Below are 17,158 nucleotides of genomic sequence, written 5' to 3'. Positions count from 1 at the left end.
GTTAGGTATGATTGTAAGGAGTTCAACTGAGAAAATGAGTTTAAATTAGTTTTTTGGATCATAAATAATTCAGAAATAGAATTCAGACCACCAGGTTCCTAGTTATAATTAATGTAAATCTTAAAAAAGTTACTTCTGTATAGAGTTGTTGTTGGCTTGCAGCTATTGTTTGTATTTTCAGATCAAGGGAAATGAGCAGCAAGTAGGGTTTTTTTAAAGTAACTGGCTTATACTTTCTGAACACTGTAGATGGTAATCTTTAAACACATGGAATCAAGGGGTTAACTTCTCTTAAGTGATTACTCAGACTGGTTAAATATTTTGCCAATTAAGAAGCAGCAGATTTTATCTGACCTACTAGAGTGGGGTGGGATTGCTAAAGCTTAATCATTTATAAGCTTCATTTGATGTAAGGGGCTAATGTTTATTGACTGAACTCTTGGGTTTAACAGATTTTTTTTCTGAAATACAGTAGGATCTAATTTTATTTCATGTTGTCAGAGAAGTGTTGTGGGATTTTTTGTTTTTTGTTTGTTTTTTTTTTCTTTGAAATACATTGAAAATATTCTAAGGTAGCAATGTAGGTAACTAAACATCTGTTTAGCTCTGCTTACTAGAGATATAGATGACAGATGCACAGATGCACAAGTACATATATCTTGGAAGTGCATTCATTTGAATTAAGGCCAGCTCACTTGTGGATGGGTTTAAAATTTGGACTGACTTCAAGACTGTGTCAAATTTTTCCTGTAGTTACTGAAAACTGAACACTGTAATAGGGAAATAGTATGCTGGCCACATGAGGACTAATTGGAAGTATAGGCCTGTCAGGTTTTATCTGCAACTGGGTAACAGGAGTTGGACATGGAGAGGAAAGCTAGAAAGAAGAGTCAGATTAATTTCCCTTCCCTTCCCTTCCCTTCCCTTCCCTTCCCTTCCCTTCCCTTCCCTTCCCTTCCCTTCCCTTCCCTTCCCTTCCCTTCCCTTCCCTTCCCTTCCCTTCCCTTCCCTTCCCTTCCCTTCCCTTCCCTTCCCTTCCCTTCCCTTCCCTTCCCTTCCCTTCCCTTCCCTTCCCTTCCCTTCCCTTCCCTTCCCTTCCCTTCCCTTCCCTTCCCTTCCCTTCCCTTCCCTTCCCTTCCCTTCCCTTCCCTTCCCTTCCCTTCCCTTCCCTTCCCTTCCCTTCCCTTCCCTTCCCTTCCCTTCCCTTCCCTTCCCTTCCCTTCCCTTCCCTTTTTTAAATTTTTATTTGTATTTCTTTTCTTTCAAGAAAAGAAAGAAAAAGTAAACATTTTTTTCTGGCAGGGCAAGTCCTGCTTTGTTTGGGTGGGAGCAAAGAAGTGAGGCTACACTAAAGACATAGAGAATGGCCCTTTTTGTCCTCATTTTTTTCCTTTTATTTGGGATATTGATCAAATAAAAGGTGCCTTCTGACCAAGTGAACTAAAACATCCCATCATTTCCTAAGGGACCCAGTGTGGGCAGATTTCAGGAAGCTTGATGTAGTCAACAAAGAGCCAATGACCTGTTTTTGATAAGCTGTGGCCAGTGCTTTGCTCATGGCATGTACACTGCTGGATGGAATGCTTTAATAAGCCTGTTTTTCTCTGCATACATTTTTGTCACTCCTAGAATTGCAGGAATTGTTTTGTCTTTAGCTCATCTGTTAGAAGGACTATTCTATCTCTATTACCAGCTTGCACTAAATTTGTGATAACTGGGTGCTCTTCTTGAAAGCTTGGAAATTCTCTGTTAAAGGGTAGGGGGTTTTGTTGATTTTGGCTGTTTGGGTTTTTTCCCAACATCTCCACCATCTTAAGAGATGAGCTTGCCAATTCATTTGTTGCTAAAGACAGATGCAAATGAAATCTTGTCTGAAAGAAGAGTTCTTTATCTAGATTGGAACAGGAGATTCCTGCTGTGTCACAATTTACTGTTACCACTTAGAAAGATAAAGGTTGTTTTTCAGTAACGTCCAGCTCTTGATGTTGTTTTTTTTTAGGAGACGGTTTAGCTTCAGCAGATATTCACCCCTGCAAGTAGTGAAGCTTGGGTATGAAGTTTATCCTGACATTATTTTAATACTATCTTTTAAGTAGGAGTACTCAAATTACATATTTATTTATTTATTTATTTATTTATTTATTTATTTCAGGTGACAGATAACTTTTTGTTTGCTTTTTTGGTCAGCTGATCATTGAAAATTTTTGGTGATTTTCAAAACAGTGGTGCTTGGACAAATTTTTTTACGTTCACTGTCTCTCTAGATGTAAAAATCACAGGAATGAAGTGTTGTATCTCTTGGCAGACTTCAAGTGATCAGATGTGTTTTCAAATATGGTCACATAAATTCATTTGTTAACTGATGAATAAGTTTAGGCCATTTAAGTTCCTGTTCTTTTATTAAGTTTTTAATTCTAAACCTCTGTTTAAAATACATATAGGATCTGGAAGATATCTGATGCTTTCTTGGTGGAAGTGAAATATGAAGGTTTGTGTTTTGCTGTGACATTAAGTATCCTTAAAAAGGGAGGTCAGTATATTAGTAGCAGTTACAGTTTAAACTTACTTATTTCAAATAGGTGAAAATAAGTGTCAGGCACTGGATATATTATTCTGTGTAAGAGCTGTATTTTCTGACTGTGAAATATGAATTTGTCCCTGAAGTTGGACAGTTATGCATACATTTGTAAAGTACCTGCATTTGTATGTTACTACACAAAATCCTGTGACTATGTGTGTGTTAAAATACTCAGGACTCACAATGCTAGCATGCCCTGTTACTTAATTAACAGCTGTTTTATTTTAATCAAATGTGTGCTACAAACTTAACCATGTTTGTGTTACTCAATAAGAAAATGGTTCTGTTTATGTTAAAGGATTGTGCCCTTCAGTCAGTTAAAATAAACCAGCAAGCTAATAACATTTTTAGGTATGTCTCTTCTAAATCTGAGTTTCTTTTTGTCTTCTGCCATGATGGCAGAAAGGCTTTAACATGAGCAATTACCAAGGCTGAGTGCTTGTGCAGTGCTGCAGTCCTAATGGAAAGCAGAGCTGTCTGGAGTAATCTGAAAAAAACTGTGTGTTTGTTTGGCCTAACTCCAGTCAAATGATATTTAAAAATATTATAGGTAGCCAAATTAGAGGTGTTCCGAAGTCCCACAGATGTGCAACATTTCCAGTGGTATTCAAGGGGTTGAATACTGGGGTGACCCAGTGTGTTGATTCCCCAGAACTGAGGGAGGGATTAGCCTTGCTCTGCTCCTCATCAGCCCTACTCTCTCCCTCTCCCAGACTAACTCAAGACAAAAAAGAGCCCAGGCTTAGGGTGGTATGTCATGCTGATGTAAAGGAGGGAAAGAGATGGTACTGACTGGCCAGGTATAGGGGCAGAGTGAAGGGAGGGGAGAAGGTGAAGCCCTCTCTCATGTTCCTTTTTGGTTGGCAAAAACCTTCAAACTAGTTCAGCTGCTCCTGAAGCTGCAGCCATGGGGTTACAGGCAGGTCTCCTTCTTCTACAAGATGCTTTAATTTTGTGTGCAAAAGGGGCAACTCATCATTTGGATCAAAGGAGGTCAGTGGATATAGGATAAGATGTATGAGAGTTTTAGGAGCAGATCTCAGGCTTGGCTGCCTCTAAGGGTATGACATGACCGATGCCACGAAACTGACGTTGTTCTGCTTCAGATCAAAGCTTTGCAATCTTCTCCCCATCTTACTTCTAATTCCAGATAATTGGGGACAAGCACAGCAGGACACTGTCTGTCTGACACATCTAAACAAACTCTTATTGCAGAGATTCCTGTTCAAAGCATTTCTCCTTTTCCCTCCCCGGTGCTTGTGTTTCACAGATGGAAGGAAGCCATTTTGTTTTCACAACTTCTGTTATTGCTGTTTGATTCTCCCCTGGGTATCTCTTTTTTCCAGGATTACAGTAGCAGTAATGTTAGTTTTGGAAAGAGGAAAATAAACTGGTCTGTTCCTGGAAATCCAAGTAGTGCTTTATGCAAAGAGGAGAGACGTGGTGCTGTGGCCCTTGTATGTAGAACTCTGGACTGGGGAGTGACTGGCAGACGTGGCAGTGGCTGTGCTAAGATTAATGTTTTTAGGTACAAGGCAGTGCCCTAGAAAAACATAAATGGAAGAGTTAAGTGATATCACAGAAACCAAGCCTAATCATCCTGAGATCTATCAAAATACCAGAGAGGGACTTGCAGAGAGAGACTGGTTGAGGTTGAGTTACTTGCCATACTCAAGATGTCTTCCTTCTGGGTCCTCATCTGCCATTGGGATCCTGCACCTCTGTATCTGTAGACAGTAAAGAGCAATTGCTGTTTGAAGGGATCTTCTGAGGCAAAGGGCATTTGAGAGTCTGGCTCATTTATGTGCTGCTCACTGAGGTGTCACACTGCTCCTGCCTGCAGGAATATCAGGAATGTGCCGGTGGGTTTCATCTGTGCTTGCTGTGAGAGCTGCAGTTCTGCCTGACCTGCAGAGCCATCCTCCTGTTTCAGGGGAATCAGTTTCCCATTGCTTTGTGAACTGTCCATGCACTTCTTGTGTTTACGTGAAGGAAGATGGATCAGTGCTGGTGTGACAGTTCTGGCGGGCAGAGCAGCTCTCACAGCTGAGGAAAAGCACATAGCAGAGCCCTGCCAATGAGTTTGTGATCAGCCTCTTTGCATCTGGAAACTACTAGTAATAATCCCATTCTGCCAGCCAGTACGTGAGGACACAGTGGGAACTGTTTGGGTTGTTTTGCTTTTATTTTTTTGTGTTTTAAAGACTGCATTTTTTAAAAATTTCACTGATCATCTGTAATGGAACAAAAGATAGGACTGGGAGAGTGGCCCTGACACTGTTTTTATAATTTTCTGTCTGGGGAACTGCTTGCTCTTGGGTTTGTTTAACAAAACTCAGAGGCTTTGCAAATGCACCTTGGCAGAGGGAGTTTCCTGGTGAATAGCAGGCTTCCATCTGCATTTGTGTGGATTTAAAAAGAGTGTTTTGATGATGTAGTACATTGCTGAGCTAGGCTCTGGAAAGATATCAACAAGTGTTGTACTGGTGCATGTTAAGTCCAGCAGTTAAATACCTTTTTAACTATGTGAAGCATAAACTTAGGAGCTTTTTATGAGAGTTTAGGATGAAAGTATGATGGTATTATATCAATTATATTAACACTTGGAGGAGAGGTATTCTTTGCAAGGATTCCAGCATTAAATGGATCCTTAAGACATGAGTTTTATTCCCACCCTGCAATTTATAGATTGTGACTTATTTTTTCCCAACACTGTATTAAAATGTCTTGCTGTATCATGAGGTTTATTGAGTCTCCAGTGTGAGATTTTGTTTGAATTTAAGAACTTTCCTAGGAAAAAGAATTTTTTCTTTTTCATTAAACCATTTCCTATAACTCCCATGGCCACTCACTCTCTTGTGCAATTTGAAAACTGTTCCTCCTTCATTGTAATTCCTTAGTAATTTTCAAGCCTGAACAGTTGTACACCTCAAGTAAGGTTCTAGTTGTCTGTCAAGTGATAGTTAAGCATCATGATCCTTTTACTTTTCAGCCTTGGTCTCTATTTACTGCAGATGTTACTGATATATCTAAAATACCTGAGGGCACACAGTAGAGTGAGAAAAGCAGAGGGGAGATGGATTCTGGTTTACAGTGTGCTGTATGTCCAGGCTGGAACACTCTGCTCTGCTTCCTGGAGAAACAGACTCTTCCTGACTCTGGTCTGCTTCCTGCAGGCACATGTCTCATTCTAATGGATCTGTGGACCTGATGCAAGGAAAAAAAGGAAAGTTTTAATGTTTACCAGAAACTTAATTTTCTTTACAGACTAACTTTGCATCAACTAAGTCAGTTTAATTAATCTTGCTAAGAAATGGAAATTGACATTTTAGAGTTTGGATATGTTAGAACATAGCCTGTTTTGCAGAATGAGAAATTAATTGATGCATGCTTAAAGTAATCTGTTACTTAGGAAATGAACTCTTAATGGAAATTACAGGGGTTATGTACTATGAGACAGATTCACAAAAAGTGATGTACTAGGAAAAAGACCAACCATGTTAACAGATCTGGATACAAGTGAAAAGCAGGTATTTCAGATTTAATTTACCTTTGTGGCAGGTTTAGCAGTTGTTCTGTTGCTTAATGGTGAGGAATTCAATTTGAGATTACCTTTTGACTTTTCCAGCTGCACTCTTACTCCTCCTTAATTTGTGCTGTTCATTGCTTCAGGCTATTCCAAGCTTCAATACAGATAAGAGAGCAAACAACCCCTGCCATCCAAAAACTAAACTAAAACATAGCCTGTCTGAAAGAGTTTTCCTTGCAGTTTTTTTCCCTGCTGTGACATACATAATCTATCTCGATATTTGAGAGATCTTTATTCAAATTTTAAATACTGTTTCTACCCAACAAACTTTAAAGAACTGAGAGTTGATGTAGGCTTAATTGTCTTTGCCAGTTGGGTGGGACTGAAGTGCATCTTTGTGGAAAGGTACAAGAAAAGGAGTTTAAAAAGCATACTGATTTTGCTAATGAAGACTTTACATCCAGTGCCTGTAAAATTTCCAGAAATACTTGAGAGACACAGCTAAATTTTTGATGTGAAACCTTGGAGTTCAGATGTAAAAAGTATACTTTCAATTGTATGCATATACATCCCTTCTAGCTTCATATTTTGAGTATTTTATTCTTGCTCCTTCTCAAGCTTCTTTATTTTTCCTTCCTTTCCTGGACTGTTACCTTTTTCTTTCTCTGAGATCCTTAAAGAAGAAATGCAAATGATACTGTTCTTGCACAAAAACTGGTCAGCAAGTACAGTGTAACATGTCAGCTTTCATCTTTACAAGTTACATAACTTTTGAGGATCTTTTGCTTAATTTTGGGTTGGCTTAATTTTAAAGCCCAGCATGGACTTCTGAAGATACACAAAAGTGTGTATTTTCAGTGTGCCCCCAGTAACTAGAAGTCCAGCATTTTAGAAGCTCATTCTCAGTGAAGCAAACTTCACAGTAGGATACAGGCACTATCCTGTTGTTTAAAAGGACTCATTTGGTTACTTCTGGAAAATGTGAGAACTGTGAAGGAGCCAGTGTTGCAAATCTACTGTAATCAAAACCCAGTGAGACTCATCAGGAAAAAGCTCCACCATATACTACTGAAACAAAAGTTTAACAGATGGGCCTACTGAGATTATTTTTAGACATGTAAATTGGTTGAATGTAATGAGTAACACTTCTTACTTGAGCTGCAACCAATGCTTTGTCAATTTTTTCTGCATAGCCACCCAAAGATTAAATTAAAGTGTTTTAAAAATAATTTTTTTTGCCTATACATTTTGTTTTCAAGATCCACAGATATGAAATAAATAACTTTAAAATATCAAAATGGATTCTTTTTTCAACAGTCAAGAAGCAATGCAGTATGCTGCTAAACAGATTCATGGAGAAGATAATTGAAGGCTGTTAAGCAAAGCTTTTGAAAATCATTATAAAATACAACACAGTCTTTGTCAAGCTTTATGGATAACCTACTTTTAAAATAGGCCCCAAGAGCAGAAAAATTGCAGATTAAAGAAAATGCTTCTGTGTCTTAGGTTCTGTTGCTTCTGTAGTGTGATTTTCCCAAAGCTCTGGAGAGGTTACAAGCAGTAAGTACACTGACTGTTTCTTGGTTGCTATGAAAAAAATGAGGAATTTGCAAATCCAGAAACAAGAAAGCAGCAATTGATCCTGGTGTTACACAGGAACATCTGTCTGGAGTTTCAAAGGCAGCTTGCTATCAGCTATGGCACATTTTCTGTCTGGCTGTGTAAGGATTGTGAGAGCTTGTTGTGTCTATATTGAATCTCCTATTGTTCTCCTGCTGTGAAATGACAGATGGACATGTCTATCCTGAGAGATCTGCAACTTTTGGCTGACTCGTGGTTTCTGAATCCATGCATAATAAAGCTTGCTATAGTCCTTCAAGAGGGAAGAAAAACAAAAATAGGAAAAAAAAAATCCAAGTGAAACATATGGTGCCAGGCTGTATTGTGAAATCCTGAAAAGTAAATTCCTTTCTTCTTTTTGAAGGCAGATGAGTTGTCTTTCTGAATGGGAGCTATCAGCTTTTTCTTTATTTTTGTAGGGATCTAACGTATCTGATGCATATGTATGTATATATTTTTCTTTGTCTCAGATAAAACAAGTTATGGTGCTTTTCTGGTGTAGTCACATAAACAACCAGAACAGACACATGGAATCTGAAAAGAACAGTGATGACGGAGGCTAAATTGGTTGATATGTGTGGAGGGCATGGTGTCCAATTCAGAGATATGTTTTGTTTTCTAATGACATGAATTAACATGTCATTAGAAACACGTTAATTAGTTTTCCAATTACATGAGTTTGTCATAATGTGTAGCATAAATGTATGTTAATTGGGTAATAAATATATTTTATGGTTCTGAAAATGGTTTGTCTGACAAAATCTTATTAAAAACATGCATCTCTATTCAGCTCAGGTAAATATGTTTTGGTCTTGAAATAAATGATCTTAGAATTAAAAAAAGAAGATGGAATTACCACTAGTTTTGAGACATCTGTTGGGAAAATACAACTGAGTTAATTTGTGTCACTGTTTAAACGTAAAACTAGATGCTGATGCTTAGTCCTCAGTTTGCCATTGTTTAATGGAAACAGTGCATTTTTGCTTCTGTGATGTTTGCTCTGCAAGTTTGTGGATTGTTAAGGTCTGCTGAGACAATCCCATAGCCAAGTATGCACCACTGTAATTGTTTAAACTGGGAGCTATAAACCATCCTTCTAGACTGAAGGATCTGTATAAATGAAGGGCTTAATTTAACTCCTGTGAAAAGAAATACACAATGAGGAACTATATATTGTAGAAGGGGAAAACATGGAATGGGCTGTGGATCAACATAGTTTTTCTTTTCCGGAATGTTTTTTGTCACATGAATAGAAAGTGGATATTTTTAAAGCAGCAGAAAGACAACAATTTTGTTAAATATTTGGCTTGCCTTTCCTCATGCTGTACTGCAGGAGGGTTACAGCTCACCTCTCTGTTACCTCTAGTTCCTCACAGAATAGTTGAAGGAACTGGATGGGCCAGGATGGGGCAGCGTGACATGTTTTCTCTTCCAGGGACACACTGAGGTCTGTCAGTGAAAATCTGTTGCTCCTGAGCAAAGGGTCACTCAGAGTCAGCCAGTCACTGCCTCTTCCTTTTTCTTAAACTAGTAGGAGACTGTGCAGTCCAATTTCTTCAACTGCCATGTTCTGTGAAAAGTGATTTCTTTCTGATAATACATGACTTTAAAACGTCAAAAACAATTAGTTCAATTCAGGGCAGTGCAATTGAAGTACAGTATAGATACTATAACCTTGATCCTATTCAGTAGAATTTTGATCCACATCCAAGTGGAAGGATTTCTGCTTACCTAAATTGGTATTTGCCAGTGTGATCTGAGAATCCTTTTCAGCTGTGTTTCTGGATGACTCATGTTAAGACATACTTGATTTTTTAAGTATTTTTTGAATGAGAAGGTATAAATAACTACCACTGACAAAAAAAAAAAATTAAAAAAAAAATTTAAAAAAAAATCAAACTGCAAATTCAATTAATGAAATGTGGGCACTCTGGACATCTGCCATAAATAAGGGTTAAGAAATTTGCTGATCCAGTCCTCCTTCACCCATATATGTTATTGTCTTTTTCTCTAGCATGTTAGTACTCATTTCAGTTCTTCTAAATGTGTTTTGGATAAGTCTTAACTCTTCTAGTGGTATGCTGTCTGATGAGGTACATCACTGTATTGGCAACACACAGAAGATGTGAAGCTTTGTGCTTTCTCAGGTCCAATGTGTGCGTTGAATACAGCAAACTGAAACTGTGCAAAAAGTCTGCCCACATAGTGTCATAAGCCCAAATCTTATCAAGCAAAAAGAATAAATATAGATGTTTTACTTGTGAATGGTGTACTGGTAAAAGGAGGGAGTTGACTATTATACTTTCTGGGCTACAAGGAGATATGAAGCTACAGTATGTAGTTAATAATAGTGTCAGTAAACAGTGCTGGAGAATCGAGCCAGTGGGTCTAAATGCTGGAAATTATATGTGTTAACTGGCGACCTACTTTTTTATTGGTGTCTCTTGCTCTTAGTTTTATTTTTCTTTAAAAAACTTCCTTGTCTTTAATTTTCTCTTCTATTTAAAAGAAAGCGAGAGGAAGAGGGAGAGAACACCTTTTTGATATGACTAGCTTAGTGTGACCTTTTAGAATTGAATTATTTTAATAAATGCACACATGACAGGGTGGTTTCTGGCAGTACCAGTAGGTCACTTTAACTGATCAGTGTGTAACAGCGGATATTTGTGGAGTCATGTTTTTGTGTGCTGAGTACAGTGTGTAGCCTACCTGCTGGGTAACTTGACATTTCCATTTATTCCAAGGCAGGTACAAAAAGGAAGATTGCCTTCTTGTACTTCCTGCTGCATTCCCTGTGTCTGCACTCATATTTTGAGAAAACTCAACAGGGAAATCACAGTGCTGACTGCAGTTGCCAGCAGGGGATTTCCATTAGCACAATACCCTCCTACTAAAGCAGTAAGGAGTACCTTGGACCAGAGCAGTGGAGACAGCAGCTTCCTGCAGTTCTCCAGCAGTGTAGCTGAAGGCAATACCTGAGTAGATCTCCACTTGCCCAACCTGCCTGAAGGAGTTTAGTGTGTTTTTCACAATAGAAGTTTTGTTAAACTTCTATTGAATGACCCTGTTTTATTGCCCCTCAACAGGCTTTTGAAGCTAAGCAATAAGGTTAGTGGCTTATTCTACTTTTTTTTTGCTATCTTAATTGAAAGAAAAAAATCCAAACAACCAACCACAAACATTTACTGCTATCAGTGCTTCAAACTAGTGATTTGTTGTTGGGGTTTGTTTGTTCATGGTTTTTTAGATTTCATTTTTTAAAAAAATGTAGATGGTCAGGAGTCACTGTTACTGAAGTCCACTTCTCATAATTTTTCCCTCTCTCATAATTAAGGTCTTTTGTGATCAACTTTTCTTTTTATTTCACTGATTTTAAAGGTTTACCATGCTCAGGTAAGAACTGAAAAATTGGTAAACTGAAAACTCAACAATATAATTTATCTTTTTGTCAGGTACCAGTCCAAGTATTGAGAGAGTCTCTGAAAGAGCAGGAGAATCTTCAGAAGACTGGGTAAGGGCAAATGTGAACCTAATCTCCCTCTTTCTTTCTTACTTAAAAATATACATGAATATGTATATATATTGTAAAGGTGCTGGGGAATATGAAGGGAATTGTAAGCCAGTCAATAAAACCTGAAAGAAGAAAGGAATTACAAATTGGTCAATGAAACCTTAATCCCTGCACATTTCTTTAACAAGTTATTAAACAGTTACTTTATAAGCACCTCTGGAATAATAAAATTGATAAGCAACCAGTATAGATTTATCAAGGAGTAAGGAAATTTTCATTTCCTTCCTTGGTAGTATAGCTAACCTAGCAGATAGAAGATGAGTGGTAGATAGATGATGTATCTTGACTTTATTTCATTCAGTGACTGTGAGTGACTGTGACTACCCCCCACATCACTCATAGAAAAAGGTGTGGAACTCCACATGAAATCATTGTAAAATGAACACACAAGTGGTTGAGAAAAGGTCTCCAAGTATCATTAATGGTTTAGTGACCACTGAGAAGGCATTTCAGATGGGTCCAGGATATCTTCTGCTTTTGCTTGGGTACTTGGTACCAATAGAACACAGAGAATATGGTAAATGGTTATCAAGCAGACACTGTGAATCCACTCGTTGCATATAAGGAGTTGTGGCATCTAAGTAACAAAAGCAAACCTATTATCAGATGACCCAAATTCACTATACAGGGTCCTGTGCCTCAGCTGGAAAATTTAGATGGATTTCACATGGGAAAAAGGATGTCTGTAAAGCAGTTGCTTTGATAATTTGGAGAGGCAGTGCAAACACAATCAGTTGAAATTCCAAAAGGTGAGCACAATTTGGTGTGTTTTGCATACTTGCTGGAAGAGAAATAAAAAATTAAAGTAGTCTAGCCAGTGAAAAGCTGGAGTTTATAGCTGAAGGACAAATACACCTGTTTTTACATCTGAGATATGTTAATAAAAAATGTTGCATGTAAGGGGCCATAGCTGTTATTTTCTGTTTGGCACTAATGAGGTCTTAGGTAGAATACTGCACACAGCAGCTGTGATAAAGTCCTTTAATACTATGACCTGCGTGAAGATTTTGAAGGGAGTGACTGTTTAGCCTCACAGTAAAAAGACAAGAGCTGTGGAAAATCTCTCAAAAAAAGTGAAAATCTTTATAGGACATTGTCTTCCATTATGAGGAGGGCAGAAAAAAATAGCAGTATAATTTTGGATGGATAATAGAAAAGTAAGAACTTTCTTGGGTGTGCCATTTTCTGTGGCAGCTGCCTAATACCCAGTGTCTACTATGTGATTTATCCATTTATATGTTCTCAATAACTCATTTCCTTTTGTTTATTAGAAGGGACAGGTTCTCAGATGTCACATAACTGGAGACAGGGAGTCTCAGTGGCAGTAGGTGTCTGAGTCATGCTGGTTTTCCAGGCTGAAGTGTTATTCTCATTTCTGATGGCTACTGAGCATAGCAGTGAATGGAATCTGGACAGCAAACTCTGTCCAAAATAACAAAATCCTGTTTCATTTTATAAACAGGTGATGACAAAATTAAATCTAGATTGGTGTGTTGCCTTCCTCACAGAAAAGACATCAGATTTAGCCTCATCTTTAGAAAAAGTTTTGAAAAATCCCTCTGTACTTGATTCTTCTTGCTTTACGTCTCACACAATAAATAACCCTACCACTAAACAGACCCCTAGAACACCTGCAAACCCACTCCATTGCCACATAACTGGACTTGATTGGCCAGTTTACCAATGTTCAGATAAATCTGAAGCTCCTTATGGAAGTTTAGTAGTTAACCAGATTAAAAGGAACATTTAATATGCAAAGGGAGCAGAAGTTGTCCTAAATGACTCCTTTTTCCTTATACTGGGATGTGTGTACTGTGCTGGGGTGTTCCTCAGGTACAAGGTCCACCTGTCCAGGCTTAGTTTCCACTGAATTAAAAAAGCTTTCTAAAAGTGGACCAAAGTTTAACCTCTTTGTAGAATACAGCCTTGGCTCTTAAAAATGGTTGTACCTAATTTGTTTTCCTGCTTGAAAGTTGGCTATGGATCATGGCTTGTTTCCCAGCAGTGAATAAAATCACACTTATGGGACAAGCAAAATAATTTTTCTTATTTGCAATTTTTGTTTCTCACAATAATTGTACATAACTGTCTAAATCTGTTATGTCTTGAATTATATCATGCTGTTCACAGAAATTGTGATTAATACTGTTTGTAAACTGGGAGAGACTTAAGAGTCTAATGTCTGCTTACATTCTGTGCCTGTTGGTTTGTCTGCCTTCATCTGGTATTTGGCATATTTTCCTGTATTTCATGAGAACAGACAACTAGGCATGTTCTAGTCAGGCCAAGTGTCCATTTAGTTTCATACTCTTTCCAAAGGCAGCTAGTACATTTTCTTAGGGAGAAAAATGTAAGAAATGCATGAAGTATATGTAGTAATTCTTTCCCATGGTTAGGTCCTTTAATTAGTGGTTTAGGAGCTTCCTTAGCTCTTAAGGTTGAACCACAGGCATTTGTGTTTTCAGTAACCAGCAGTGGGTCTGTAATTCAAGAATTTAATTATTTTTTAGTCTATTTGTGCATTCTGTGTGTCCAGTGTCCTGCTGCAAAGATTCCATAATTCAGGTGTACATTGTGAAGAAAAAATACTTCCTAGTTTATTACAGATCTATCATTGTAGTAACCTGCCAGCTCAATTTTGTTGTGAGAAATGGATCCTTGTTGACTTTTCCATGCATCAGTCATTCTGTCAACCTCTTGTACACTTCTTGGTGATTTTTCTTTGCTGAAGACTTCCACTTTGGACTCGGAAGGTTTGACAGTCTTTTGATGAAAGAATCAATATCACAACATTGTGAAAGCACCACCATCCACTTGGTGGCCAAAGCACTGAAATTTTTCACTTTGTTATCAGTAAAACTGAGTGGAGACTTCTTTAATTCACTAAGATTCTATGAATTATGGGCTAGATGACATATATAAATTAAGGAGGAACGAGACTGATAATTTCCATAAGCAGTATAATACTGAAGTTCTTCCCTTTGTGTACTGTACATAGTCACTAACAGTGGGTGCTGTTATTTGATGACAGTTATTTTCACAGGCATTTTTTGGTGCCAGAAGCACTTGTAACAACTGTGTCTTTATGGTTTCTCCCTTTATTTTTATGTAAAAATTTGAGAATAATGAAGACAGTCTTATTATAGCATCTTACTTTGTTTGAAAAGCATGTTGACAGTTGGTGAGACTGAGATGCAAATTGAGTTAGATAAATTTCATTTAAGTAGGAGCAAAATTGCTCTAGAATTAAAGAAACCCCAAACACTTGCTTCTCATTCCAAAGAAAACCATCCATTTACCTGACCATGAACTGGGACTGAACTGTGACCAGTCTGTTGAGTCTGTAAAAGATCTTTCTCCATGCCCTGGCTGTCCAGTTTTGCCTCTTGTTTTCCCTGTTAGCCAACACATGGGCCACTCTGTGGTTTATCAAATGCCCTGTTACTCTGCATGAGTGTATTTGGCATGCAGTGGTGGAAAGGACACTGTGGCTGTTTTTTATTTCTTAGTATTTTATCTTTAGTTTGTGCATTACCACCTGTGCAGTGCAGAGGGTTGTGGAGCAGGGAGCAGTGAGAAGGGCTGGACGTTGCAGCTCTGCTGAATTGTGACTGTGTTGGGCATGAGGCAGTGGGTGCTGGGAGGAGATTCAGCAGAGAAGGTGTTGGCAAAGTGTTTGAGCCCTCTAGTTTTTCACTTTTGGCTTAGAAGGAAACCACATAATTCTGTGATATTAGGAGAAAAGGAGTGTGCATAGCCCAGAGACCTTCCCACGAGGGTAATTTGTGCAGTCCTGATGCAAGACATTGTCCTGGGTTTCAGTTTCTGGGCTGGGATCTGTAGGTGCTTCTTTCTCTGTGTAATTTTTTTTGTTCAGTTAAATGATTTCAGGCATCAGCAGAAAGGCAGACTTCTCAAAGCTTGATCAACTGTGAAGCACAAATCTGACAACAGTAAGCTTCATTAATGGCATAGCTCATGGATCTGCTTGCTTTAATTAGTTTTCCATAGCTGAGGAAATCTTTGCCATATAAGGGTTATTTTCAGATGCAAGTTTCCATTAGCAGGCAAACACTATAAATTTTAGTTAAAATAATTCAGACTTCACTCCTCTAAAATTTGTTGAAATAGCTTTTTTTTTTTTTTTTTTTTTTTTTTTTTTTTTTTTTTTTTTGGTGATTTCTTCACGTATTGTATTAGGAGCCTTAGTGGAGAGAAGGGCTGGAGAGATGACTCATCTGTCCTTTCATGCTAGGTTGCTTGAAAGACACTGTCTGTTGTGCACTTTGCAACTCCAGGCCAGAAGTTCCAAGTCTGTGCTGACCCTGTGGTAGTCTATAATGGAAACCTGGAGCTGTGTACCTTGAAGAAAGGGAAAGACCGCCAGAATGTTGAAAGGTCAGCTTGGCAGGTGAGAGGTGGGACACATATCTGGCCTGCTGTGCAAAACTAAACTTAAAGTCAAGGAAAAATGTTTTATGGGTCTTTCTTCTGCACATTTATCAGTGTTATTTTGAGTTACAGAAGTCAAAAGCAAATGATGAGTTTTGGTATGCTAATGTTTTCTAGCCCAGTGACCATAAATGAAGAGCTAAAATGTGAGGGTTTTTTTAGTAAATAACTTGTACTATTATCTAATAATTCACACCGTGTTCAAGTTAGAGTATTACAATCCATTAGTTCTTCTCTGTTTTAAATTGTAAAATATTCCTTCTATTTGGAAACAGAATTTTGACTGACAAGGCTTATAAACCTTGAATTTAGTATAGTATTTAAATCTTCTTTGTGTTTCAAAATTGAGTTATTCTCTAGTAGCCAGTAATAGCCTAAAGTTGTTTACACATAAGCAGGAGCAGTTGAATTAAGGCAGCATTTAGCACTTAAAAAAATTTATTTATATAACATTTTCGTTGTTGTTATAGAGGTTGGGTTATTTTTTGTGTGGCCAAGTGATTTCATATTATAATTTTATACTTGTTTTGCTGTTGATAAATACCAGTCAAAGAGCAGTGGTTTGGGTGGGGGGATCTTTGTAGCCTTGTTTCTAGGCATGTTCCAAAGTACACAGCTAAAATACTTCATAGGTTTTGTTTAGAGCAGGGCTTTTAATGGAAAGATCACTGCTGAGTTTTTTGGATGCAATTTTGCAAATACTTGATGCTTGTTCTTTCCTTCAAACTCATCATGACACTTCAGCAGTGGATTTGGCTGTTAAAAATACATAGCTTGTCCTGTTTTAACAAGGATCAGAGAGCCTGTCAATTTTTTTCTGAATGTGTGATGCTTTTGGAGAAATCTGGTAATGAAAGGAAGAGGAGAGTACATGAGAACTAATTGTGTAGAAGGCTCAAGGTATCATCTTGCTGCGGTAAATGTGGAGAGCTTCCTTTGGACTGTTTGGGTAAGGTTGTACCCTGATCTGCTCCTCAGTGCCCATGACTGAAATTTATGATGCGTGGTAGATGCCTTTAGGCAGAGAATGAGCTTTTCATTAATTTGTAACAGAGAGACTGGTGGGAACGTTGTTCAGTGCTGTGGAGAGCTTGTAGTGAATTGCTTCAATGTTAAGCAAGCTAAAAATAATTCTCCAGAAAATGTATGCTTTAGCTAAGCCCTTTGTTTTCTGAACATACATTAGAACAGAGGTTAAAACTATGTAATGAAAGTAAAAAGAGCAACACGTATGCTCCCTCTCTTTATTGTAATCTTGAAATGATTAAGCTGTGTGCTATGTGCAACCTGAAAAATATTGTAGAAAATTTATGATTTTATAAGCTCATAGTATTTTTGCAACTATTTTTACGTCTCCTTTCTGTATATTTATTCTGTGAAGGGACTGGGGTGGAAGAGCCGGCCCATC

General features: G+C 37.9%; 1 protein-coding gene across 4 annotated transcripts in view; it reads left to right on the top strand.

The window, feature by feature from the left end:
- The window catches only part of LHFPL2 (LHFPL tetraspan subfamily member 2), a 116,176-nt gene that overhangs the window by 22,399 nt on the left and 76,619 nt on the right, over nt 1–17,158 (top strand). For 3 of the 4 annotated variants that reach the window (XR_014592452.1, XM_083883293.1, XM_083883294.1), the window contains exon 2: nt 11,180–11,238. The gene's annotated coding sequence lies outside the window, so the exon portion shown is untranslated. Of the gene's footprint in view, nt 1–11,179; nt 11,239–15,655; nt 15,710–17,158 lie in introns of those variants that run through there. The other variant, XM_083883296.1, reaches the window with a different exon arrangement.

This window comes from Zosterops lateralis (genome assembly GCF_965231275.1).
Source record: "Zosterops lateralis genome assembly, chromosome: Z".
Lineage (NCBI taxonomy): Eukaryota > Metazoa > Chordata > Aves > Passeriformes > Zosteropidae > Zosterops > Zosterops lateralis.
This window is presented reverse-complemented; position numbering and strand designations above follow the sequence as displayed.